This window comes from Lolium perenne, chromosome 4, assembly GCF_019359855.2.
Source record: "Lolium perenne isolate Kyuss_39 chromosome 4, Kyuss_2.0, whole genome shotgun sequence".
Lineage (NCBI taxonomy): Eukaryota > Viridiplantae > Streptophyta > Magnoliopsida > Poales > Poaceae > Lolium > Lolium perenne.
The window spans coordinates 242,898,491-242,925,137 of NC_067247.2; the positions used below are offsets into that span (position 1 = coordinate 242,898,491).

Below are 26,647 nucleotides of genomic sequence, written 5' to 3' on the forward strand. Positions count from 1 at the left end.
AGGCGGATGCGTGCAATCTCCTCCGCGCCTAGAGGCGAAGAGCAAGGCTGCTCCACGGCCGTCGCCCCTCCAGCGAGCTCCAGCACGGCCATCGGGCTCTCCTCGAGAATGCACGGCATGGGCGCTCCCGACTTCTTGATGCAGCAGTTGCGAGAGGAGCGGCGCGACGGCAGGAGCTCCCCCTTTTGCTTCTTACGCCGGCCAGCCCTGGGCTTCGGAGCGTCGATCAGCGGGATGGCGCCCATCACAGACGGCGGCAGCATGCTGAGCACCTTGGCGAGGAAGGTGGTAGCGCCGTCGACCTTCATCTTGCCAAACTTGGCCGCCAGCAGGTCGAGGACGTCTTGGCCGGCGTGATCGGTGCGTGCACCGTGGCCGCCGTGGCCACCGGCAGGCGCCATCAACAACGGCGCCGTCCCAGCCTTGCCAGGGCTAGCCACCGCGCCCGACAGCTGTACCCCAGGCCCGAAGAGGACCTCGCCGTCGGTGTCGCCCATGTCGCGCGACAAGTCCACGAGGCCCGCCTCCTGGCCGGAGGATAGGTGGTCACCCAGCGCCTGCCACACCGGAGACGGCCTTCTCTGGGCCGCGTCGATCTCAATGGCCACCGGGTCAGTGCGCGAAAGGTCCTGCCAAAAGGAAGCAGGGTCAAACCGCACGGGGATCATGTCCACCTCCATGGGCAAAGCAACAGCCTGCAGCAGGTTCGGCTCTGGCCGGCGAAGTTCCTCCCGCGCAGACGCCAGGATGGCGCCAAGGGACGGGTCCGTCACGGAGAGCGCCGCGGGCTCGGCAACAGCGTTTCTCCGCACACCATCAGCTGCGTGGAAGCCGTCAAGCTCCCGGGCGGCACCATCCTCTGCGCGGCGGCGCCCGCCTCCACCTTGGCGCTGCTGCTGGCGGCGGTTATTGTTGTTACCGCCGCAGTTCCACTGCAGCCCTCCACGACCGACGTGGCCAAGCAGCGCATCGCGCCATGGCCGACGAGGGCGGCACCCACCACCGCCAGGCAGGTCGTCATCGTCGTCATCACGGTCGTCACGGCGTCGAGGGCCGAGACGAGCCTGCATGTCGGGCGTGTCATGGCGCGCCCTTGGGTTGGCATCCTCCACCCCAAGCTTCCAGTCGAAGCGCTCCGTAGGCACGTGCGCGTCGAGCAACGCAACCTCTGGCGAGGGGATGCCGGAGGCGCGGCTGCTGGGCGTGTGCCGCTCCGCCGGCGCGAAGTCCTCGGTCTTGTCGAGGTGGATGAGCAGGGGTTCCCGCGTGTCCTCGTAGCCCTCCTCCCGGGGCGTGCCGTCGGGGAGGGAGCAGCACATTGGCGGCGCCGCGCCCAAGCGCGTGAGGAAGGAGGCGTCACAGGCGCACGGGATGTCGTCGGGGTTGCAAGCCCAGCACCAGACATAGCATACCTGGGCATCGTCGAGGGCTTCCGAGCGGTACTCGAGGACTTCGACCTTGACGGAGGAGCCCAACACATCTTGCATGACATCCTTGGTCCAGAAGTTGAGAGCGACGCCCTCCACCGCGACGCGGCAGTAGTAGCGTCAAACGCGATGTGTCGCACGGATGGAGGCCTGCTGCCACGGGGCCATGGTGAGGGCGATGCCCCGGCAGGAGACGACGCCCGCGTCCATGGCCTGGTCCCGGTGCCAGGACATGTCGAAGCGAACGAGGAAACAGCCAGGCCTGAGCTTGGACACCTGGAACCTCTCGGCGGGGATGTTGCAGTCACGGGCGATGGCCCTGGCGACGAGGTCGATGGTGAGGTCGTTGCGGCGCACCAACGCGGTGAGCACGAGCGCCTTGGAATGGAGCAGCTGCGCCACGCTCTCCGTCTCCGGCGTGCAGATGATGACCGCCGTCGATCTTGCAGGGCGCCGGTGCGCCTCACCAGGGCGGGCCGCCATGGGCCTAGGCGGAGGGGCCTCGGTTGAGGAAGGAGGCCGTAGGCGCTCGGTGGCAGTGCGGCACGGGGTCGGCCCCGCACGGCACTCCTTGGCGATGTGGCCGATGCGGTGGCAGGAGCGGCACCGGACGGGGTCGCGGCAGTCGGAGACGTGGTGGCCGGGGCTGAGACACTTGAAGCATTCCCCCCGCAGGCGCTTCTTATGGAGGGGGAAGCGGGAGCGCCTCATCACTCCGGTGGCAGGAGGGGAGTTGGGGCGTGGCCGAGGGGCGGCCGAAGATGGTACGGGCGGCTGATACGTCTCCGACGTATCGATAATTTCTTATGTTCCATGCCACATTATTGATGATATCTACATGTTTTATGCACACTTTATGTCATATTCGTGCATTTTCTGGAACTAACCTATTAACAAGATGCCGAAGTGCCAGTTGCTGTTTTCTGCTGTTTTTGGTTTCAGAAATCCTAGTAACGAAATATTCTCGGAATTGGACGAAATCAACGCCCAGGGTCCTATTTTGCCACGAAGCTTCCAGAAGACCGAAGAGGAGACGAAGTGGGGCCACGAGGTGGCCACACCCTAGGGCAGCGTGGCCCAAGCCCTGGCCGCGCCGGCCTGTAGTGTGGGCCCCTTGTGCCGCCTCCTGACCTGCCCTTCCGCCTACTTAAAGCCTCTGTCGCGAAACCCCCAGTACCGAGAGCCACGATACGGAAAACCTTACTGAGACGCCGCCGCCGCCAATCCCATCTCGGGGGATTCAGGAGATCGCCTCCGGCACCCTGCCGGAGAGGGAATTCATCTCCCGGAGGACTCTACGCCGCCATGGTCGCCTCCGGAGTGATGTGTGAGTAGTCTACCCCTGGACTATGGGTCCATAGCAGTAGCTAGATGGTTGTCTTCTCCCCATTGTGCTTCATTGTCGGATCTTGTGAGCTGCCTAACATGATCAAGATCATCTATCTGTAATTCTATATGTTGCGTTTGTTAGGATCCGATGAATAGAGAATACTTGTTATGTTGATTATCAAAGTTATGTCTATGTGTTGTTTATGATCTTGCATGCTCTCCGTTACTAGTAGATGCTCTGGCCAAGTAGATGCTTGTAACTCCAAGAGGGAGTATTTATGCTCGATAGTGGGTTCATGTCTCCGTGAATCTGGGGAAGTGACAGAAATCTCTAAGATTATGGATTAGCTGTTGCCACTAGGGATAAAACATTAGTGCTATGTTCGAGGACGTAGTTACTGATTACATTACGCGCAATACTTAATGCAATTGTCTGTTGTTAGCAACTTAATACTGGAGGGGGTTCGGATGATAACCTGAAGGTGGACTTTTTAGACATAGATGCATGCTGGATAGCGGTCTATGTACTTTGTCGTAATGCCCAATTAAATCTCACAATACTCATCATAATATGTATGTGCATGGTCATGCCCTCTTTATTTGTCAATATCCCAACTGTAATTTGTTCACCCAACATGCTGTTTATCTTATGGGAGAGACACCTCTAGTGAACTGTGGACCCCGGTCCAATTCTCTATACTGAAATACAATCTACTGCAATACTGTTCTACTGTTTTTCTGCAAACAATCATCATCCACACTATACATCTAATCCTTTGTTACAGCAAGCCGGTGAGATTGACAACCTCGCTGTTTCGTTGGGGCAAAGTACTTTGGTTGTGTTGTGCAGGTTCCACGTTGGCGCCGGAATATCTGGTGTTGCGCCGCACTACATCCCGCCGCCATCAACCTTCAACGTGCTTCTTGGCTCCTACTGGTTCGATAAACCTTGGTTTCATACTGAGGGAAAACTTGCCGCTGTACGCATCACACCTTCCTCTTGGGGTTCCCAACGGACGCGTGCTGTACGCGTATCAAGCTCTTTTCCGGCGCGCCGTTGCCGGGGAGATCAAGACACGCTGCAAGGGGAGTCTCCACTTCCCAATCTCTTTACTTTGTTTTTGTCTTGCTTAGTTTTATTTACTACTTTGTTTGCTGCACTAAATCAAAACACAAAAAAATTAGTTGTTAGTTTTACTTTATTTGCTATCTTGTTTGCTATATCAAAAACACAAAAAAATTAGTTACTTCCATTTACTTTATCTAGTTTGCTTTATTTACTGTCCTGCACTCTATATTAAAAATACAAAAAAATTAGTTACTTTTGTTACCATGTCTAGCTCTGAACCTGTTACTTCTTCGCCTGAAGAATTAGTCTTCACTTTTAAACAAGGGGATGAGGAGAGTTTTAAGGATGCTTGGTCTAGAATTTTTACTTCTTCTCGTAAAACTGAACCTCAAATGACTCTAAGTTTGCTCCTTAGTAATTTTTATTTTGGTCTTATGATTCGCTATAGATATGCTTTGGATACTTTAGTGGGAGGAGATTTCCTTCATTGCAATGGGGATCAAGCTTTTAATGCCATAAAGAAGTTGGTTGCATCACATGATTCAGCTAATAACTTTGATTCAGCCCTTATTAGCATTTATAATAGATTAAACAATCTCGAGATAAGTACATCTCGCCTGGATGACAACTATCACCATGTTCGTAATCGTCTTGAACAAGTTTTAGTGAACTCTAAACCTTCATTATGGGATCCTACTGTTAAAATTGTTATCGGTGATCAAACTCTTCATGCCAACTGTGATATTATGTCTGAATTTTGCCTTATACCTGAGAGCATTTATAAATCTTTGAAACTTTGGGGAGTTGATGAAAGAGAAGAAGAAATAACTCTCATTGATAACTCTGTTATAATTCCTAAGGGAATAGCCGCAGGTGTGCATACAACCATTCTTGGAAGAACAATATCCATTGATTATCTTGTTATTGAATGTGTAGGGATAGGAAAAATCACACTCGGAAGATCCCTGCTAAAACTATTGGGAGCAGTCATAGATGTGGGAGAAGGCATCCTGGATTTCACCTCTATACCGGGGGGGAATCATACATTTCCTAAATCAAAGAGAAAGAAAAACAACAAGAAAGGTAAGGGTAAAGCCCAAGGTAAGGATGATGCACCACCCTCCGATAATACTTGATACACACTTTCTGCGCCTAGCTGAAAGGCGTTAAAGAAAAGCGCTTATGGGAGACAACCCATGGTTTTTACTACAGTACTTTGTTTTTATTTTGTGTCTTGGAAGTTGTTTACTACTGTAGCAACCTCTCCTTATCTTAGTTTAGTGTTTTGTTGTGCCAAGTAAAGTCGTTGATAGAAAAGTTAATACTAGATTTGGATTACTGCGCAGAAACAGATTTCTTTGCTGTCACGAATCTGGGCTGTTTTCTCTGTAGGTAACTCAGACAATTATGCCAATTTACGTGAGTGATCCTCAGATATGTACGCAACTTTCATTCAATTTGAGCATTTTCATTTGAGCAAGTCTGGTGCCTCGATAAAATTCGTCAATACGAACTGTTCTGTTTTGACAGATTCTGCCTTTTATTTCGCATTGCCTCTTTTGCTATGTTGGATGAATTTCTTTGATCCATTAATGTCCAGTAGCTTTATGCAATGTCCAGAAGTGTTAAGAATGATTATGTCACCTCTGAACATGTTAATTTTTATTGTCCACTAACTCTCTAATGAGTTGTTCTAAGTTTGGTGTGGAGGAAGTTTTCAAGGATCAAGAGAGGAGTATGATGCAATATGATCAAGGAGAGTGAAAGCTCTAAGCTTGGGGATGCCCCGGTGGTTCACCCCTGCATATATCAAGAAGACTCAAGCATCTAAGCTTGGGGATGCCCAAGGCATCCCCTTCTTCATCGACAACATTATCAGGTTCCTCCCCTGAAACTATATTTTTATTCCATCACATCTTATGTGCTTTGCTTGAAGCGTCGGTTTGTTTTTGTTTTTGTTTTGTTTGAATAAAATGGATCCTAGCATTCATTGTATGGGAGAGAGACACGCTCCGCTGTAGCATATGGACAAGTATGTCCTTAGTTTCTACTCATAGTATTCATGATGAAAGTTTCTTCTTCGTTAAATTATTATATGGTTGGAATTGGAAAATGATACATGTAGTAAATTGCTATAATGTCTTGGATAATATGATACTTGGCAATTGTTGTGCTCATGTTTAAGCTCTTGCATCATATGCTTTGCACCCATTAATGAAGAAATACATAGAGCATGCTAAAATTTGGTTTGCATATTTGGTCTCTCTAAGGTCTAGATAATTTCTAGTATTGAGTTTGAACAACAAGGAAGACGGTGTAGAGTCTTATAATGTTTACAATATGTCTTTTATGTGAGTTTTGCTGCACCGGTTCATCCTTGTGTTTGTTTCAAATAACCTTGCTAGCCTAAACCTTGTATCGAGAGGGAATACTTCTCATGCATCCAAAATCCTTGAGCCAACCACTATGTCATTTGTGTCCACCATACCTACCTACTACATGGTATTTCTCCGCCATTCCAAAGTAAATTGCTTGAGTGCTACCTTTAAAATTCCATCATTCACATTTGCAATATATAGCTCATGGGACAAATAGCTTAAAAACTATTGTGGTATTGAATATGTACTTATGCACTTTATCTCTTATTAAGTTGCTTGTTGTGCGATAACCATGTTCACTAGGGACGCCATCAACTACTCTTTGTTGAATTTCATGTGAGTTGCTATGCATGTTCGTCTTGTCTGAAGTAAGAGAGATCTACCACCTTATGGTTAAGCATGCATATTGTTAGAGAAGAACATTGGGCCGCTAACTAAAGCCATGATCCATGTTGGAAGTTTCAGTTTTGGACATATATCCTCAATCTCATATGAGAAAATTATTAATTGTTGTTACATGCTTATGCATAAAAGAGGAGTCCATTATCTGTTGTCTATGTTGTCCCGGTATGGATGTCTAAGTTGAGAATAATCAATAGCGAGAAATCCAATGCGAGCTTTCTCCTTAGACCTTTGTACAGGCGGCATAGAGGTACCCCTTTGTGACACTTGGTTAAAACATGTGCATTGCGATGATCCGGTAGTCCAAGCTAATTAGGACAAGGTGCGGGCACTATTAGTATACTATGCATGAGGCTTGCAACTTGGAAGATATAATTTACATGATACATATGCTTTATTACTACCGTTGACAAAATTGTTTCATGTTTTCAAAATCAAAGCTCTAGCACAAATATAGCAATCGATGCTTTTCCTCTATGGAGGACCATTCTTTTACTTTTATTGTTGAGTCAGTTCACCTATTTCTCTCCACCTCAAGAAGCAAACACTTGTGTGAATTGTGCATTGATTCCTACATACTTGCATATTGCACTTATTATATTACTCTATGATGACAATATCCATGAGATATACATGTTACAAGTTGAAAGCAACCGCTGAAACTTAATCTTCCTTTGTGTTGCTTCAATGCTTTACTATGAATTATTGCTTTATGAGTTAACTCTTATGCAAGACTTATTGATGCTTGTCTTGAAGTACTATTCATGAAAAGTCTTTGCTTTATGATTCACTTGTTTACTCATGTCATATACATTGTTTTGATCGCTGCATTCACTACATATGCTTTACAAATAGTATGATCAAGGTTATGATGGCATGTCACTCCAGAAATTATCTTTGTTATCGTTTTACCTGCTCGGGACGAGCAGAACTAAGCTTGGGGATGCTGATACGTCTCCGACGTATCGATAATTTCTTATGTTCCATGCCACATTATTGATGATATCTACATGTTTTATGCACACTTTATGTCATATTCGTGCATTTTCTGGAACTAACCTATTAACAAGATGCCGAAGTGCCGCTTTGTTTCTGCTGTTTTTGGTTTCAGAAATCCTAGTAACGAAATATTCTCGGAATTGGACGAAATCAACGCCCAGGGTCCTATTTTGCCACGAAGCTTCCAGAAGACCGAAGAGGAGACGAAGTGGGGCCACGAGGTGGCCACACCCTAGGGCGGCGCGGCCCAAGCCCTGGCCGCGCCGGCCTGTAGTGTGGGCCCCTCGTGCCGCCTCCTGACCTGCCCTTCCGCCTACTTAAAGCCTCCGTCGCGAAACCCCGCATCGAGAGCCACGATACGGAAAACCTTACTGAGACGCTACCGCCGCCAATCCCATCTCGGGGGATTCAAGAGATCGCCTCCGGCACCCTGCCGGAGAGGGGATTCATCTCCCGGAGGACTCTACGCCGCCATGGTCGCCTCCGGAGTGATGTGTGAGTAGTCTACCCCTGGACTATGGGTCCATAGCAGTAGCTAGATGGTTGTCTTCTCCCCATTGTGCTTCATTGTCGGATCTTGTGAGCTGCCTAACATGATCAAGATCATCTATCTGTAATTCTATATGTTGCGTTTGTTGGGATCCGATGAATAGAGAATACTTGTTATGTTGATTATCAAAGTTATGTCTATGTGTTGTTTATGATCTTGCATGCTCTCCGTTACTAGTAGATGCTCTGGCCAAGTAGATGCTTGTAACTCCAAGAGGGAGTATTTATGCTCGATAGTGGGTTCATGTCTCCGTGAATCTGGGGAAGTGACAGAAATCTCTAAGATTATGGATGTGCTGTTGCCACTAGGGATAAAACATTAGTGCTATGTTCGAGGACGTAGTTACTGATTACATTACGCGCAATACTTAATGCAATTGTCTGTTGTTAGCAACTTAATACTGGAGGGGGTTCGGATGATAACCTGAAGGTGGACTTTTTAGGCATAGATGCATGCTGGATAGCGGTCTATGTACTTTGTCGTAATGCCCAATTAAATCTCACTATACTCATCATAATATGTATGTGCATGGTCATGCCCTCTTTATTTGTCAATTGCCCAACTGTAATTTGTTCACCCAACATGCTGTTTATCTTATGGGAGAGACACCTCTAGTGAACTGTGGACCCCGGTCCAATTCTCTATACTGAAATACAATCTACTGCAATACTGTTCTACTGTTTTTCTGCAAACAATCATCATCCACACTATACATCTAATCCTTTGTTACAACAAGCCGGTGAGATTGACAACCTCGCTGTTTCGTTGGGGCAAAGTACTTTGGTTGTGTTGTGCAGGTTCCACGTTGGCGCCGGAATCTCTGGTGTTGCGCCGCACTACATCCCGCCACCATCAACCTTCAACGTGCTTCTTGGCTCCTACTGGTTCGATAAACCTTGGTTTCATACTGAGGGAAAACTTGCCGCTGTACGCATCACACCTTCCTCTTGGGGTTCCCAACGGACGCGTGTTGTACGCGTATCAGCGGCGGACGCCTTCGTCTCCTCGAAACCACCAGTTGCCAATCCGAGCTTTGGCCATGAATGCCATGGGCAGGAGGAGCAGGTGTAGTAGATGCACGCGCAGGCGACGAGTCCAGGAGCGGACCGGTCCGTACGACCATGGAGCGCACGCGCAGTTGGCCACCATAAGACCTACCTTGGATAGCCACCGGCCCACGCGGCGCCGCAGAGCCATTACACCCCGGCAGGCTAGCTCCAGCCAGCGGCGTAGGGGGATGGGGACGCTCCACGCCCGAGGCGGCGCAGATCTGGATCTGGCTGGGATCTCCGCTCCGCCCGTGGGATCCAATGTTTGACCAGCTGATGGGGGAGCGGGGGGCTGCGGCAGGGGCAGCAGTAGGAGGTAAGGTGGTCGCCGCAGACCGAGCTGTCGGCGGCGAGGGGCTGGTGGCTAGGTAGGTGGCCGCTGGGGGCAGCGAGCGGGAGCGGGGGCGAGCGTGCTCCATATGATCTTTCTGATCTTAGTAGCTCTAGTCACTGTTCATTAATTGTGTGGTGGTTCTGTTAATCATGGATTGCTTAAGGGCATGTACAACAATGTGACGTCAGCTTTCCTTACGGTAGCCACACTGGATTATTATTTAGTTGGAGGAGAGAGAATGTAGAAAGAGAAGATTGTTTCCCTTAGTAGGAGTAACTTAGGTGGTAACTCCCACATGAGTAGTCTTATTCCTTATCAAGTTGTTCTTTTCTAAAACTAGTCCTAAATAAATCTTTGTTTTCGTAGAAAGTTTACCTCTAAGATTAGAATTCTGGCCTAAAAATTAACAATATATCCGATTGGTTTTTTAGCAGATGATTTGTTCCAACTAAAGATACTGGGTAGGGGTAGCTGAAAATGTGGCAAGTAGGTTGCTTTGTGTGATTCTGATGACACAATTAAAAAATTATTGTTGTAATATCCTTTTGTGTTTTCGATGTGCACGTTCATGTAGGTTTATAACCTACCTATGCAAACAACTTAAGGCTAATAACGCAGGCAAGCAACAATTCCACATAGTGTTTGACGTCCATGCCTTACCTGATAGCGTAAGCAGATTCAAGATTTGTCCCAATGTCTTTTATATTTTAAACCTGCACATTGTCTATATTCTCACCCATATAGCAATGAAGATGTACGTGTCCACTTTCTACCTGCACATCCTTATCCTTTTGTCTCTTCCATTCTCTCATTATCCTCACTTTCTTCTCTCCAACATGAGGATGGTGCATCCATCCCCGATAGGCGACGATGTATGCGCAGCCATCCCCATGACATCTTCTACTTCGCCAACGGGGACGCCGTTTACAGCGATGAACCGAGGGTCCTCAAGACGTGGGTTCGTCGGGTCCATGGAGCTCACCTCCTGGAGATGGCAAGCCCGTTCGAGTTCAACGGGATAGTGCTGGCATTTATTTCCCTTTTTCTTCTTCCAATTCCTAGAAATGGATATGATGGATACTAGCGTTTGGTTTCCATGATCTTAGGGATTCATCCTAACAAAATTTCAGTTTCTTTTAACCTCTCACATCCTCTTTCTTCCTTGAACGTTGTATAAATTAGCGACAAAAAACTAAACTAATCCAAACCTCTTTCTTGTTTTGTGGCATATTTCTGTTCTTGGTTGATTTGTTTCTATGTAAAATATCTGTAGAAAAATTATCTAGGAAAATATATGTTGATTTTTTATGTAAAATATCAGAATCTCTTTTTTTTGTTCCATGTTTTATGGCTTTTGTTCACCGTGGAAGCCCTTTTCTTAGGGAGGTGCACCAGGTCCTACTTTTTTGTAAAATGAAAAGAATGAGGGGTATGTGATGTAAAAGAGGAGGGGCTTGCTAACTTGAAATGGATATTGCCTATGGTATTTTCTACAATGTCAAAGAGAGTTGCATGAATCTCAATGCTAGATTGGATCTCCAGGATAAGCCACGGGCGTCGAACCATGGGTGGAGTTTATTTTCCGAATATCCAGATGGGGTGAACATATTATGTTGGTATATCTAGAACAACTAAGATGATATTGAATTAAAAACAATTATCTAGTCTCTCTATCCACTCGTTTTTTTCCTGGACTTTCCCATGTGGCGACTTACCCTCTTTAGAAACTTCTCCTTGATCCTCCCCTCCGTTCTAGTTTCCATCCTCCCTCTCTCTCATCATTGGCAGCCATGGTGGCCATATGTGAGAGGGAGGTGTAGGATAGTGTAGATAGTAGTTCTTGTTCTAAGTTAGCCGTCCTACTTAGCGAGGAGGAACTCAAGTGGTATCAGAGATGTAAGGCTCAATTCTTGTTGGAAGGAGATTCAAATATGAGATACTTTCATAGTGTGGCTAATGGTAAACACAGAAAGAAACTCATTCATTCTCTAGTATAGGAGGAGGGTGTGATCGAAGGTCACGAGCAGCTAAAGTCCTATATTACATTATACTATAAAGGCTTGTTTGGCGCTTCAGAGGAATCTGATGTATCCATGGATGAATCTAGGATTGATGATATACCCCAAGTGTCTCCAGAAGAAAATGCGATTCTGTCAACCCCTTATTCTGAGGAGGATATAAGAAAAGCGGGTTTTCAAATGGAGCATAATAAGGCGTCAAGCCCTGATGGTTTTCCGACTGAATTTTATCAGTCCTTCTGGATATAATTAAGTATGATTTATTAGAGCTCTTTGGGGAACTCCATGCGGGTCAACTAGATTTGTTCCGTATCAATTTTGGTAAAATTATCCTCCTACCAAAAGACACTGATGTGGAACAAATTCAACAGTATAGACCAATATGTCTACCTAACGTTTGTTTTAAAATTTTCACCAAAGTCGCTACTATTAGACTCAATTCAGTGGCGGATCATGTGTTCCGCGCATCTCAGACTGCGTTCATGCAAGGCATACACATTCTAGATGGTGTTGTCACTCTGCATGAAACAGTACATGAGATGCACCAAAAAAGTTGAGTGGGGTTATTCTCAAAATCGACTTCGAAAAATCTTATGATAAAGTTAAATGGTCTTTTTTTCCAACAAACACACAGGATGAAAGGCTTTTTAGATAAGTGGCGCGCTCTTATAAATAACTTTGTTTTTGGTGGAAGTGTTGCCATTAAGGTCAATGATGATGTTGGTCGATACTTCCAGACAAAAAAAAGGTTTGAGGCAAGGAGATCCCCTATCTCCAATGTTATTTAACATTGTTGCAGATATGCTTGCTATTATAATTGAGCGTGCGAAGGTTGATGGCCAATTGAAGGGGTAGTTCCTCATCTTGTGGATGGGGGATTATCTATTCTTCAGTATGCCGATGATATAATTCTATTTATGGATCATGACTTGGAAAAACCACGAAATCTGAAGTTAATTCTTACATCATTCGAGCAGTTATCAGGTCTTAAGATTAATTTCCATAAAAGTGAATTGTTTTGTTTCGGTGAGGCCAAAGACGAAGCCAACCTATATGCCGAGTTGTTCGGTTGTGGGCTTGGTTATTTTCCAATTAGCTATCTCGGTATTCCGATTCATTACCGGGGACTGACGTTGGCCGAATGGAAACTCGTTTAGGAAAGACTACATAAATGTCTTAGTAGTTGGAAAGGTAAATTACTGTCCCTAGGGGGGAGATTGGTTCTCATAAATTCAGTACTCACGAATATGGTATTGTATATGATTTCCTTATTCCACTTACCTAAAGGAATCTTACATAGATTGGATTATCTCCGATCAATATTCTTTTGGCAAGGGGATAGTGAGAAGAAAAAAAATACCAGTTGACAAAATGGAGTGTTGTTTGCCGTCCAAAAGATCAAGGTGGACTTGGAGTTCAATATCTTGAAGTTAAGAACATGGCCTTGTTAGGGAAATGGCTGGCCAGGTTATTGACCGAGGATGGTATTTGGCAACAACTATTACGGAAAAAGTATATGGGTTCAAAAGCAATATCTCAGGTTTATTGGAAACCGGGGGATTCACACTTTTGGGCTGGCATTATGACGACTAAGAAGCACTTTTTCCATATGGTTCTTTCTCCATCGGGAATGGGGCGGAGATTAGGTTCTCTCCACGAACAATATCCATCCTTGTACAATATTGTTCGTTATAAGGGAGATACCTTAGAGAAGGTCATGGAAACTTCACCACCATCTATTCAGGTGTGTTCTTATTGGCCCCCGCCTTACTAGTTGGAAAGAATTGCTACAGAGGTTAGCTTCAATACAACTACTGCATGGGACTGATGAATTCCGATGGAGTCTCACCAAGAATGGTGTTTTCTTGGTCAACTCCATGTAGAAGGCTCTTACTATTTCCACTCAATCGATTGTCAACAATAAGTCCATCTGGAAAATGAAGATACCCCTGAAAACAAAAGTCTTTGTGTGGTATCTTCGTCGGGGTGTGATTCTAAATAAAGAAACCTTGTAAAACGTAACTGGCAAGGATGTAAGAAATGTGTGTTTTGTCATGAAGATGAGACTATAAAACACCATTTCTTCAACTGCCGAGTTGCTAGATCTATATGGTCAATCATTCAGATGGGTTCTACCTTATACCAGCTCGTAGCATTGCAAATATTTTTGGCAATTTGCTAAATGGGATGGATCCTAGGTATAAAACACTTATTAGAGTGGGCGCGATTGCTGTGGTATGGTGATGTCTACGCATGCTTCTATTCCTGTAGACAGTGTTGGGCCTCCAAGAGCAGAGGTTTGTAGAACAGCAGCAAGTTTCCCTTAAGTGAATCACCCAAGGTTTATCGAACTCAGTGAGGTAGAGGTCAAAGATATCCCTCTCAAGCAACCCTGCAATTACGATACAAGAAGTCTCTTGTGTCCCCAACATACCTAATACACTTGTCAGATGTATAGGTGCACTAGTTCGGCGAAGAGATAGTGAAATGCAAGTGATATGGATGAATATGAGTGGTAATAGCAATCTGAAATAAATATGGCAGCAAGTAAACATGCAGTAGAACAGTAAATAAACGGAGTTTCGATATTCGGAAACAAGGCCTAGGGATCATACTTTCACTAATGGGCACTCTCAACATTGATCACATAACTGAATAAATAAATGCTACACTCTCTTGTTGGATAACAAACACCATTCATTGTGTAGGGCTACAAAAGCACACCTCAAGCCGGAGTTAACAAGCTCCACAACTTCATAAAGGAAACACACACGATGCGCACACCGTCACCGTCACACCGTGGAGAGTGAATCCGGAGTTCATATTAAAGTAACCTCTAGAGTGTATAATAGTGCTACTCTGGATAACTCTCCTAATGGAATCACTAATCGTGTAGTGGCTACAAAATCTCCGCTCAGAGTTCAACAAGTATTTGACAAACACCACTCATAGGGATATCCACGTCAAATCATAAATCCAAGATAATATATTTATCATAGTGATAGTTAACTTCACAATCTACAAGAGATCACAATCATAACCTACGCCAAGTACTACATGATGCACACACTGTCCACTTTACATCATGAAGGAGGAATAGACTACTTTAATAACATCACTAGAGTAGCACATAGATGATATTCAACTAGATCACAAAGCTCATGATCACATAAAGATCACATGGGAGAGAGAGATGAACCACATAGCTACCAGTACAGCCCTTAGCCTCGAGGGAGAACTACTCCCTCCTCATCATAGGAGACATCAGCGGCGATGAAGATGGCGGTGATGTCGATGGAGATGCCTTCCGGGGGCACTTCCCCGTCCCGGCGGCGTGCCGGAACAGAGACTTCTGTTCCCCGAACTTGGCTTCGCGATGGCGGCGGCTCTGGAATTTTTCTCGTATCGTGGCTTATGTCTTTAGGGTTTTCGAGGCGGAGAGAATATATAGGCGGAAGGGCGGCCTCGGAGGAGCCAGGGGGTGCCCCCCCATAGGCTGGCGCCCCCCCCCCTCTTGGCCGCGCCGCCATGTGAGGTGGGGCCCCCAGGGCTCCCCTCTGGTCCCTCTCTGGCTCTCTGGAAGCTTCCGTGAAATATAAGATCGTGGGCATTAATTTCGTCCAATTCCGAGAATATTTCCTGTGTAAGATTTCTGAAACCAAAAACAGCAGAAAACAGGAACTGGCACTTCGGCATCTTGTTAATAGGTTAGTTCCGGAAAATGCATCAAAACGATATAAAGTATAAATAAAACATGTAGGTATTATCATAAAACTAGCATGGAACATAAGAAATTATAGATACGTTGGAGACGTATCAAGCATCCCCAAGCTTAGTTCCTACTCGCCCTCGAGTAGGTAAACGATAACAAGGATAATTTCTGAAGTGACATGCTACCAACATGATCTTGATCAATACTGTTGTAAAGCATATGAGATGAATGAAGTGATTCAAAGCAATGTAAAGATAACAACTGAATCATATAGCAAAGACTTTTCATGAATAGTACTTTCAAGACAAGCATCAATAAGTCTTGCATAAGAGTTAACTCATAATGCAATAGATTCAATGTAGAAGGCATTGAAGCAACACAAATGATGATTAAGTTTCAGCAATTGCTTTCAACTTGTAACATGTATATCTCATGGATAGTTGTCAACATAAAGCAATATAACAAGTGCAATAACTAAACATGTAAGAATCAACGCACACAGTTGACACAAGTGTTTGCTTCTAAGATAGAAAGAAGTAGGTAAACTGACTCAACATAAAGTAGAAGAATGGCCCTTCGCAGAGGGAAGCATGGATTACTATTTTTGTGCTAGAGCTTTTATTTTGAAAACATAGAAACAATTTTGTCAACGGTAGTAATAATTCATATCTGTTATGTATAAGACATCCTATAAGTTGCAAGCCTCATGCATAGAATACCAATAGTGCTCGCACCTTGTCCTAATTAGCTTGGGTTTACATGGATTATCATTGCATAACATATGTTTCAACCAAGTGTCACAAAGGGGTACCTCTATGCCGCCTGTACAAAGGTCTAAGGAGAAAGTTCGCATTGGATTTCTCGCTTTTGATTATTCTCAACTTAGACATCCATACCGGGATAACATAGAAAACAGATAATGGACTCCTCTTTAATGAATAAGCATTCAATAACAGATAATATTCCCATAAGAGATTGAGGATTGGTGTCCAAACTGAAACTTCCACCATGATTCATGGCTTTAGTTAGCGGCCCAATATTCTTCTCTAACAATATGCATACTCAAACCATTTGATCATGATAAATCGCCCTTACTTCAGACAAGATGAACATGCATAGCAACTCACATGATATTCAACAAAGGTGTAATAGTTGATGGCGTCCCCAGAAACATGGTTACCGCTCAACAAGCAACTTATAAGAAATAAGATACATAAGCTACATATTCTTTACCACAATAGTTTTTAAGGCTATTTTCCCATGAGCTATGTATTGCAAAGACAAAAAATGAAATTTTAAAGGTAGCACTCAAGCAATTTACTTTGGAATGGCAGAGAAATACCACATAGTAGGTAGGTATGATGGACACAAATGGCATAGGTTTTGGCTCAAGGTTTTGGATGCACGAGAAGAGTTCCCTCTCAGTACAAGGCTTTGGCTAGCAAGGTTGTCAGGCTTTGGCTAGCAAGGTTGTTTGAAGCAAACACAAGTATGAACCGGTACAGTAAAACTTACATAAGAACATATTTCAAGCATTATAAGACTCTACACTGTCTTCCTTGTTGTTCAAACACTTCACCAGAAAATATCTAGACTTTTAGAGAGACCAATCATGCAAACCAAATTTCAACAAGCTCTATGGTAGTTCTTCATTAATAGGTGCAAAGTACATGATGCAAGAGCTTAAACATGATCTATTGAGCAAAACAATTGCCAAGTATCAAATTATTCAAGGCAATATACCAATTACCACATGAAGCATTTTCTGTTTCCAACCAAATAGCAATGAACGAAGCAGTTTCAACCTTCGCCATACACATTAAAAGTAAAGCTAAGAACACCAGTGTTCATATGAACGAGCGGAGCGTGTCTCTCTCCCACACAAAGAATGTTAGGATCCGAGTTTATTCAAACAAAAACAAAAATAAAAGCAAACAGACGCTCCAAGTAAAGCACATAAGATGTGACTGAATAAAAATATAGTTTCACTAGAGTGACCTGATAAGTTGTCGATGAAGAAGGGGATGCCTTGGGCATCCCCAAGCTTAGATGCTTGAGTCTTCTTGAAATATGCAGGGATGAACCACGGGGGCATCCCCAAGCTTAGGCTTTTCACTCTTCTTGATCACATTATATCATCCTCCTCTCTTGACCCTTGAAAACTTCCTCCACACCAAACTCAAAACAAACTCATTAGAGGGTTAGTGCATAATCAAAAATTCACATATTCAGAGGTGACATAATCATTCTTAACACTTCTGAACATTACCCAAAGTTACTGAAAGTTAATGGAACAAAGAAATCCATTCAACATAGCAAAAGAGGCAATGCGAAATAAAAGGCAGAATCTGTCAAAACAGAACAGTCCGTAAAGACGATTTTTTTAGTGGCACTTAACAGGCTCAGATGAAAAAACTCAAAACTAATGAAAGTTGCATACAAATCTGAGGATCACGCATGTAAATTTGCAGATTTTTTTGATTCTTCTACAGAGAGATCTATGCAAATTCGTGACAGGTAGAAATCTGTTTCTGCGCAGCAATCCAAATCTAGTATCAACTTAACTATTAGAGACTTTACTTGGCACAACAATGCAATAAAGTAAAGATAAGGAGAGGTTGCTACAGTAGTAACAACTTCCAAGACACAACAAAATAGTAGCAAAATAAAACATGAGTTATCTCCCAAGAAGTGCTTTCTTTATAGCCATTAAGATGGGCTCAATAATTTTAATGATGCTCGCGCAAGAAATAAGAGTTGAAGCAAAAGAGAGCATCAAGAAGCAAATTCAAAACACACTAGGAAGCCATGGCGCGGCGGCACGCCGCGCCCGTGATTGCAAGGCACATGAGATATGCGCGGGTGTGATGGCATCATGTATGAATTTGCGCGCTTTAAGTTCAATCTGTGAACTGAGTTTAATAGGAAACTGTTATTGGTTTGCATCCCTAGGTGTATAAATAATGAGCAATCATTTCACTTTGGAAAATTCAACTCCAGATAGTATAGACAAATTTTCACATGCAGTGACATTTATCACAATTATACACATGCAACTCGAGAGCACACGGGGCACCCATGTAACTTAAACCATATACAAATGATGTAAACTCTTCCGTTGCCAGTGATCGTCATAGTATCAAGTAAGCCTTTGCGGTAACCGAAAGTAAGCTAGATAGGTAGATCACGAAGTGTGGGCATTCAGAATTTACAAACTATAGGTTCATAAAACCTATACTCTTAGACTATGGAACATATTTATGCAATACACATGGACTACACTTACGATGCCGTTAACAATGATGGCACGCCGCTTACAAAGAGTTCACATAGTACATACTCTGGATATGTGGTTACAACCTTTTCAAGGAGCAGAACTCAAGTGCTCATTAGAAGTTGCTGTAGCAGCTAAAACCGTCAGCTGATAAAATAGGTGGTTACTGCGCGTGGAACTTCATAGTAAACCCGTACTCCTCTTTTTTCCACACAAAATCTTCTCTGCTGCTAGTACAGATAGACAGAAGACTAACATCTGCAAGGGAAGAGGGGCCACACGTTGCATAAGGAGCTGGAAGGATGCAAAGTTTTCCCATGGACATAGAGAATGATAGCTTATGAACAACCGCTAAAAGCTAGATTTTCAGAAAAAATAACCGCATGAGAATTTTGTGTACTTGACTGAAACATGTGATGCCGTAAATGGTATGTAAAATGAATTTTCCATGCAAAAAGCTAGATTTTCAGAAGAAAAAATTTATGATGATTTGGTCTACTTGACTCAAACATGTGATGCCATCAATGCTATGAAATTTGGATTTGCCAAAGCTAATGTAAGACACTGAAATAGCAAGAAAGTACATAAGAGCATGGAACCAAACCTGGATATATATCAAACAATTTTGCCATTCCTCATTGATACATTTTGCTTCCATCATCTTGGATTTCATTGGCCTGATACGCCCACAATAATGCTATGTTTTATGGTATGGAGAACCAAATAAATTGTCCATGGCAGAAAGTGTTGAGGCATTGATATATTTTTGTATCCACGACCATTGGTTCTACACTAAAATTCCAAGTTAAGCTTACAGTATAGAGATCAAAGCAAAACCATGGAACCACATTCAATTGGATTACATATGAAAGCCAAACATTGAATGATAAGCAAATTGCCTATGTTGTTTCTCATGTGCAGAGAAGAACATTCTCGCTTTCGCCAGCAGTAGTTTAATAATGCTCATATTCAAGACTTATATTTTACCAATAACCATTTGAGAGAGATTAGGAACGAAGAAAGTTGCTAGCTGAGTGAAGTAACAAAAATGTGGACTCCTTTTGAGAGAGATTAGGAAACGAAGAAAGTTGCTAGCTGAGTGAAGTAACAAAAATGTGGACTCCTAAGATCAGACGCAGAGTATAATCAACAAAAATAATAGTAGAATATTACATTTGACTTAAGAAAATTGGGTATTAATAACGGGTTAATTTATTTAAGGAGAGCTGGAGCAGAGCACAATCATATATAAGTTCTTAGAATCAAAATTACAGTACCTAATACTTAGGAATTTGTTCCTTCGTAATCATTTTTTAATAAATAATTCTGCATCCTTCCATCTTTATAGAAAGAAGCAGAGAGATTAAAAAAAGAAAATATAAATAAGGAAAGAACAGATTAATAATACTCATATGAAACTCGAAGAATCACAGCTATGGCTCTCCTACAAAATGCCAGTAAGAGAAGATAAGCATACAACTGCTGAGAGATTTCGCCTCAGTAACCAAAGCCGTATATGACAAATTTAATTCAAAAGCCAAAAAAAGACTTTTGCTTGTGCGTCACCTCACCTTCCTCTGCATTTTTGAACCTCCTCAACAATATCCCCGAAGGCTGCAAATCCTACAATTGCAAAGATCAATATTCAAACTGTGATACGCTCATATATGAGACATAGATCATTTTTTTGGGTAGCCTCTAAAATTGTCGATGGAGAAGTATATTCTAAATACTCTTGGTCAAAATAGAGAACAATGGGGAATAATGCTATGGAATATGAACTTACTTCTTTTGACATCCCCCGACATCATCCTTATTAGGGTCAATTTTCTATGGATCTTCTGTCACCCCACCCTATGCGGAAGCTTACCAGAAAACTGAAATCTGCATAGAAATTTATACAGAAGATCCATCCCATAAACCAAAAATAATTTTGAACTCTTGGCATGGTATCAAGAACACAGGAAACACATGTAAGTGAAAGATCAAGCAAATCAAGTACATCCATATTGTGAAAGAAACGATCCAAAGAAATTAGCAAACCTTGCCGGACTGAGAGGATGAATCCGTGCACCTCGTGTTCTTCCCTGCCCATAACTTATTCCACAAGTACTAAGGAAAAGAAAGGACAAAATGGCGGACATTTTTTTGTTCCCACCAAGCATAAATAAATTTCTTGGAGAATGAAGTAGATAATTTTTCTTTTTTTTGGCTCAAGTTGTTTTTTCTTGCTTGTCAAACTTTGGCAATGGATTTTTTGTAGAAATCGCAGCATTTAGGTAGAGAATCAACTAAAAGATAAGACGTAAAGGAAACTTGTGCTCATTCTCTATACATCCATTACCATTATTTCAGGCTTTACTAAGCATGAAAGGTCGTCAAAGATATCTTTACGTGCCCACATGTTCATGGCACTCTCCCAACAGACTATGTGGCCATAATATTACATTTGTGCCAAGTTTGATCCTTCTAATGACTGCTTTCTAAAGTGGAGTTACAGTAGCCCATGCAGTGGAAACTTGTAACAGTATTAATTTACCGGTTTTCAAGTAAAGGAATACAAAGTAATAGTTTTAATGCGAATGAATTTAGAACTGGAGGACTATCCTGATGTTTTCAGTGTGAGTAAAGACTACTAATCACAAACAAATATTTTACTAAGTGCAGTACGCACAGTACTCTTGGCAGAAGGTGTACACTGCTTTCAACATACACGCTGGATATTCACATAATGAACAGATCATTGTCTTGGCGATATGTTAACTTATCAATTATATTATTTATTTGCGAGATTCCAAAACGATGGAATAGGTAAATTTATGATTACAGTGTCATGCCCACTCTAACCATACATGGTATAATTTCACTGAAATTTGTTTGCTTTCACCAAATGAGAAACAAATGATTATTTCAGTGAGATAGAATAATTAGCTGATTTTCTATAGGAAAAAATCCAACAAATCAAACAACTTCCGTAGATTTTTTTTCTAAAGATTTCAACTGTTCAAACTCTAATAGAAATCTTTGATAGGAATCGAAGAGGCAATATAGTTAATTATTAGTTACTTGTGAGAAAATGTAATGCAGCCCTTGAAGCGATAGCCATGCACTTCTTAATTAATGTCTCAAACATGTCAAAGTTGTAAATCATGAACTAATTCAGGGAAATATTGAATATTAACTTGCTTTTAAAATTTATACTTCACAAACAAAAAGTATTGTTAATTACAGATTCTCGGAAGAACTACATACTATAAGAGGTCTGCCAATGAGTCAATGACTACGGACATGTGCTTAGAGGAATCCAATTCACTGGAGTTCTGAGAAGAGGAAACTCGGTTGCAAACTGATACAGATGGCATGCTATAGTTTCTCGGTTTTGTATACTTTTACCTCTGCCTGGTACTGGATAAGTCAAGCAATTTGGCTTCAGATCTTTGACGCTCATGTGTTCCTGATATCACCAACTAAAATAAATATTATATATGTTTGATTTTAGGTCTACCTAGACAACCTATTCACGGGCATCTACTTCCACTTGAAACATCTTACATCCATGCATGCAGTCTTTTTTTGTTTTTTTTGTTGGTTTGGGTTGCTCATCAAGCCATGCATGCAGTCATCGGAATATATATATAGATTAGATTAAGGCGGTAGAATACAAACCTTGGCCACTGCCCACTGGGATTAAAGGGTGATTGATGTAGTTCAGCAGTTGCAGACTACGCCCAAATTTGTAAAATCCTAGCCGGATCCATCCCTAACTGTAGTCTGTAGATGGTATTGGTCGCGGAAGCCAGGGCCAAGAGAGGGAGCCTGTCCCTTCGTGCAGGTCGACCTGCCGCGGATCCTCACATGGTTGTGCTCTGCTTGTGCACACCATGGGCGCGCTCCTCGCTTTCCACGGGGAATCGCGCCTCTCCACCTCGCTCTCGCATCCGCGCTCACGGACTCCGGCTCGGCGCTCACGTCCGCGTCCGCGCTAGCGGGGGGCGCCCTCGTCCGGCACCCGGCCCGCTCGCACTCGTCTCCTTCCCGCTAGGCCATTCCTTGGATGCCGCCTCCTGGGTCGGGTTCTTCGTGGCGTGCCTCCCCGAGGTCCTCCCCCTCGCGGCTGCGCCTGAAGCTCTCCTCCAGGTTACCTCGTCGCAGAGGGAGAAAAGGGTGGGAAATTAGGCGAGCCGGCGCGGTGATGTGCCCGTGCTGGTGGTGGGCTGTTGGATGGGAGAAAAAAATCAGGGGCCAAAATTCCCCACGGTGACTCCACCTCTGACCAGGCATGGGGATCGGCCAGGAGGAGCTCCGAGAGGGAGGCCGATGAGGTGGGAGATCGACCAGGGACATGGAGGGATTCGATGGAGGTGAGCAGGCGGCCAGAGAGCGTGTTGAGGGACGCGCATGTAGCCATCTAGACTGTTCCGCAGTGGTTACTCATCGTTTTGACTACCGCTTTGACTCAAGCAAATATTATGCTAAAAAAAAGGAGCCAGCCGGAGAGACAACGACGAAACCGATAGGTGAAACCGCCAGCAACGTGTAAAGAAAGGAAGGCAGTGATGCTAACCGGTAGCCGGTAACCCTCTGATCAAATAAAAAGCCAATTGATGGAGTGCATCAATGTACTGGCCAGTAAAAGTAACAACGTGTCATATAACCATTGGATAAACGAATGGATAATTAGCTCATGAACAGGACCCAAATCAATATAGAGGTGGTAAATTGATTGAACTTTATATAGTGTATAATTTAAGCCTAACCCACTTCCTATGAAAAGGAATCTTGTAAATAAACAAGTCATGTAAGCATAATGCAACAAGCATAGAAAGGCAACACAAGCGCAACTTCAATATTCTCAACATAAAGAGGGGAAACTTAATATTATTAAGATGCATATAACCATGTTTCCCTCTCTCATAATAACTTTCAGTGGCATCATGAACAAACTCAACAATATAAGTATCACATAAAGCATTCTTATTCACATGCATAAAAGTATCATTACTCTCCACATAAGCATAATCAATTTTATTAGTAATAGTGGGAGTAAAACTACCATAACCATCATTGTAATCATCATAAATTGCAGGCATGGTATAATCATAATAACATTTATCCTCCATAGTAGGTGGCACCAAAATACCACTATCATTATCATCATAAATAGGAGGTAAAGTATCATCAAAGAAAATTTTCTCCTCCATGCTTGGGGGACTAAAAATATCATGCTCATCAAAACCAGCTTCCCCAAGCTTAGAATTTTCCATAGCATTAGCAACAATGGTGTTCAAAGCATTCATACTAATAACATTCCCATTAGCATGCATATAAAGTTCCATGGGTTTTTTAATTCTCTCTTCAAACACATCATGTCCTAATTCAAGATAAAGTTCATAAAGATCTCTCATTTTGTTGTTGTTTTCCATTAAGCCTAACTAGTGAAAACCAGAAACAAAAGATATAATTGCAGGATCTAAAGGAAATATCTTCGAGCACTTACACACCGGCAACAGTGCTAGGAAATAGCTTAGTAGTCGGAGGATGTGAATACCTTTTACCTTACCTCCCCGGCAACGGCGCCAGAAAATAGCTTGTTGCCGAGGGAGGCAATTCTCTGTGGTGTAACTTTTCTTCAGATTCCCCGGCAACGGCGCCAGAAAATAGCTTGATGTCTACGCACGCTTCTATTCCTGTAGACAGTGTTGGGCCTCCAAGAGCAGAGGTTTGTAGAACAGCAGCAAGTTTCCCTTAAGTGAATCACCCAAGGTTTATCGAACTCAGGGAGGTAGAGGTCAAAGATATCCCTCTCAAGCAACCCAGCAATTACGATACAAGAAGTCTCTTGTGTCCCCAACACACCTAATACACTTGTCAGATGTATAGGTGCACTAGTCGGCGAAGAGATAGTGAAATGCAAGTGATATGGATGAATGTGAGTGGTAATAGCAATCTGAAATAAATATGACAGCAAGTAAACATGCAGTAGAACAGTAAATAAACGGAGTTTCGATATTCGGAAACAAGGCCTAGGGATCATACTTTCACTAGTGGACACTCTCAACATTGATCACATAACTGAATAAATAAATGCTACACTCTCTTGTTGGATAACAAACACCATTCATTGTGTAGGGCTACAAAAGCACACCTCAAGCCGGAGTTAACAAGCTCCACAACTTCATAAAGGAAACACACACGATGCGCACACCGTCACCGTCACACCGTGGAGAGTGAATCCGGAGTTCATATTAAAGTAACCTCTAGAGTGTATAATAGTGCTACTCTGAATAACTCTCCTAATGGAATCACTAATCGTGTAGTGGCTAAAAAATCTCCGCTCAGAGTTCATCAAGTACTTGACAAACACCACTCATAGGGATATCCACGTCAAATCATAAATCCAAGATAATATATTTATCATAGTGATAGTTAACTTCACAATCTACAAGAGATCACAATCATAACCTACGCCAAGTACTACATGATGCACACACTGTCCACTTTACATCATGAAGGAGGAATAGACTACTTTAATAACATCACTAGAGTAGCACATAGATGATATTCAACTAGATCACAAAGCTCATGATCACATAAAGATCACATGGGAGAGAGAGATGAACCACATAGCTACTAGTACAGCCCTTAGCCTCGAGGGAGAACTACTCCTCCTCATCATAGGAGACAGCAGCGGCGATGAAGATGGCGGTGATGTCGATGGAGATGCCTTCCGGGGGCACTTCCCCGTCCCGGCGGCGTGCCGGAACAGAGACTTTTGTCCCCCGAACTTGGCTTCGCGATGGCAGCGGCTCTGGAACTTTTCTCGTATCGTGGCTTATGTCTTTAGGGTTTTCGAGGCGGAGAGAATATATAGGCGGAAGGGCGGCCTCGGAGGAGCCAGGGGGTGGCCCCCCATAGGCTGGCGCCCCCCCCCCCTCTTGGTCGCGCCGCCATGTGGGGTGGGGCCCCTAGGGCTCCCCTCTGGTCCCTCTCTGGCTCTCTAGAAGCTTCCGTGAAATATAAGATCGTGGGCATTAATTTTGTCCAATTCCGAGAATATTTCCTGTGTAAGATTTCTGAAACTAAAAACAGCAGAAAACAGGAACTGGCACTTCGGCATCTTGTTAATAGGTTAGTTCCGGAAAATGCATCAAAACGATATAAAGTATGGATAAAACATGTAGGTATTGTCATAAAACTAGCATGGAACATAAGAAATTATAGATACGTTGGAGACGTATCATATGGTCGCTCTGGCTATGTAGAAATGACAATGTTTTTAATGATAAAAATTCTTCTCTTATGCAGGTCATCTACAGATGTACGGCTTTGGTCTGTTCATGGTCGCCACTTCAATGATTGGAGGACCGAGACCTCTTTACGGAGGTGTCTACACGGATGGAGAATACGGCAAAGGAGTTTATTTCCCAGCATGGGTGGCTGCATAATAGGCGGATTGAAGTCAATGAAGCTTAGTCTAGTTGGCTTTCTTTGTCTTTCTTCATAAGCACTTTTTGTTTGATCGAGACTTGATACTTGAACGGTTGTGTGCATCTTAGTTATGCAGAGGCTGGTTGTAATGCTTAAAATTCTTTGAGTAATGAAGCCGCCCTTTATTGAAAAAAAGTTCTTGTTCTAACCCCCAAATAAAGTAGATGTAGGGTTCATGTTGCTCATGTTCATCATCCTCGTCCCATTGATCCTCCCAGGCTTCAATCTTAGCCTCTATCGGATGATTGATCTCAAAGTCAAGGAGATCGGTCTGGTGGATGTTACGATGGTGTGCATGAGTACCGGTAGTCTGTGAGGTGCCAGGCTCCACGAGTTTGGTCTGGGATTGGGCCGCGGCGAGTTGTTGAGCATTGTGGTGGCGCCGACATCGATCGATGTTGGTAGGACCTTGGTTGCCCCAACGAGGTGGCGTTGATGCTCTCAGGGGTGGCACTTGTACCAGCTAAACTTTGTAGCGGAGGCTGATCACGGCCGCCGCCGACCATTCCGATTTTAGCATTTGTGATGGAGCTGCTGATGGCACTGAGGAGGTCTGACGACTGCCGATACACTCGATTTCGAGTGAGATGCAGATTTTGTACCTACACATGCAGAAGG

At 43.6% G+C, this 26,647-nt stretch overlaps 1 long non-coding RNA gene across 5 annotated transcripts; it reads right to left on the reverse strand.

Annotated features, from left to right (window-relative positions):
- Positions 1 to 18,424: 18,424 nt before the first annotated feature.
- LOC127332448 (uncharacterized) lies at positions 18,425 to 22,969 on the reverse strand. Of its 5 annotated transcripts, none has more exons than XR_007870475.2 (4): positions 22,208 to 22,969; positions 20,328 to 21,995; positions 19,146 to 20,164; positions 18,425 to 18,799 (listed from the first exon to the last, which is right to left on the reverse strand). It is a non-coding gene; the product is annotated as an uncharacterized lncRNA (long non-coding RNA). The 5 variants fall into 5 exon arrangements; XR_007870478.1 differs by lacking the exon at positions 22,208 to 22,969 and having other exon boundaries at positions 20,328 to 20,425; positions 20,585 to 22,103; XR_007870477.1 differs by lacking the exon at positions 22,208 to 22,969 and having other exon boundaries at positions 19,146 to 19,328; positions 20,113 to 20,164; positions 20,328 to 22,103.
- Positions 22,970 to 26,647: the final 3,678 nt, after the last annotated feature.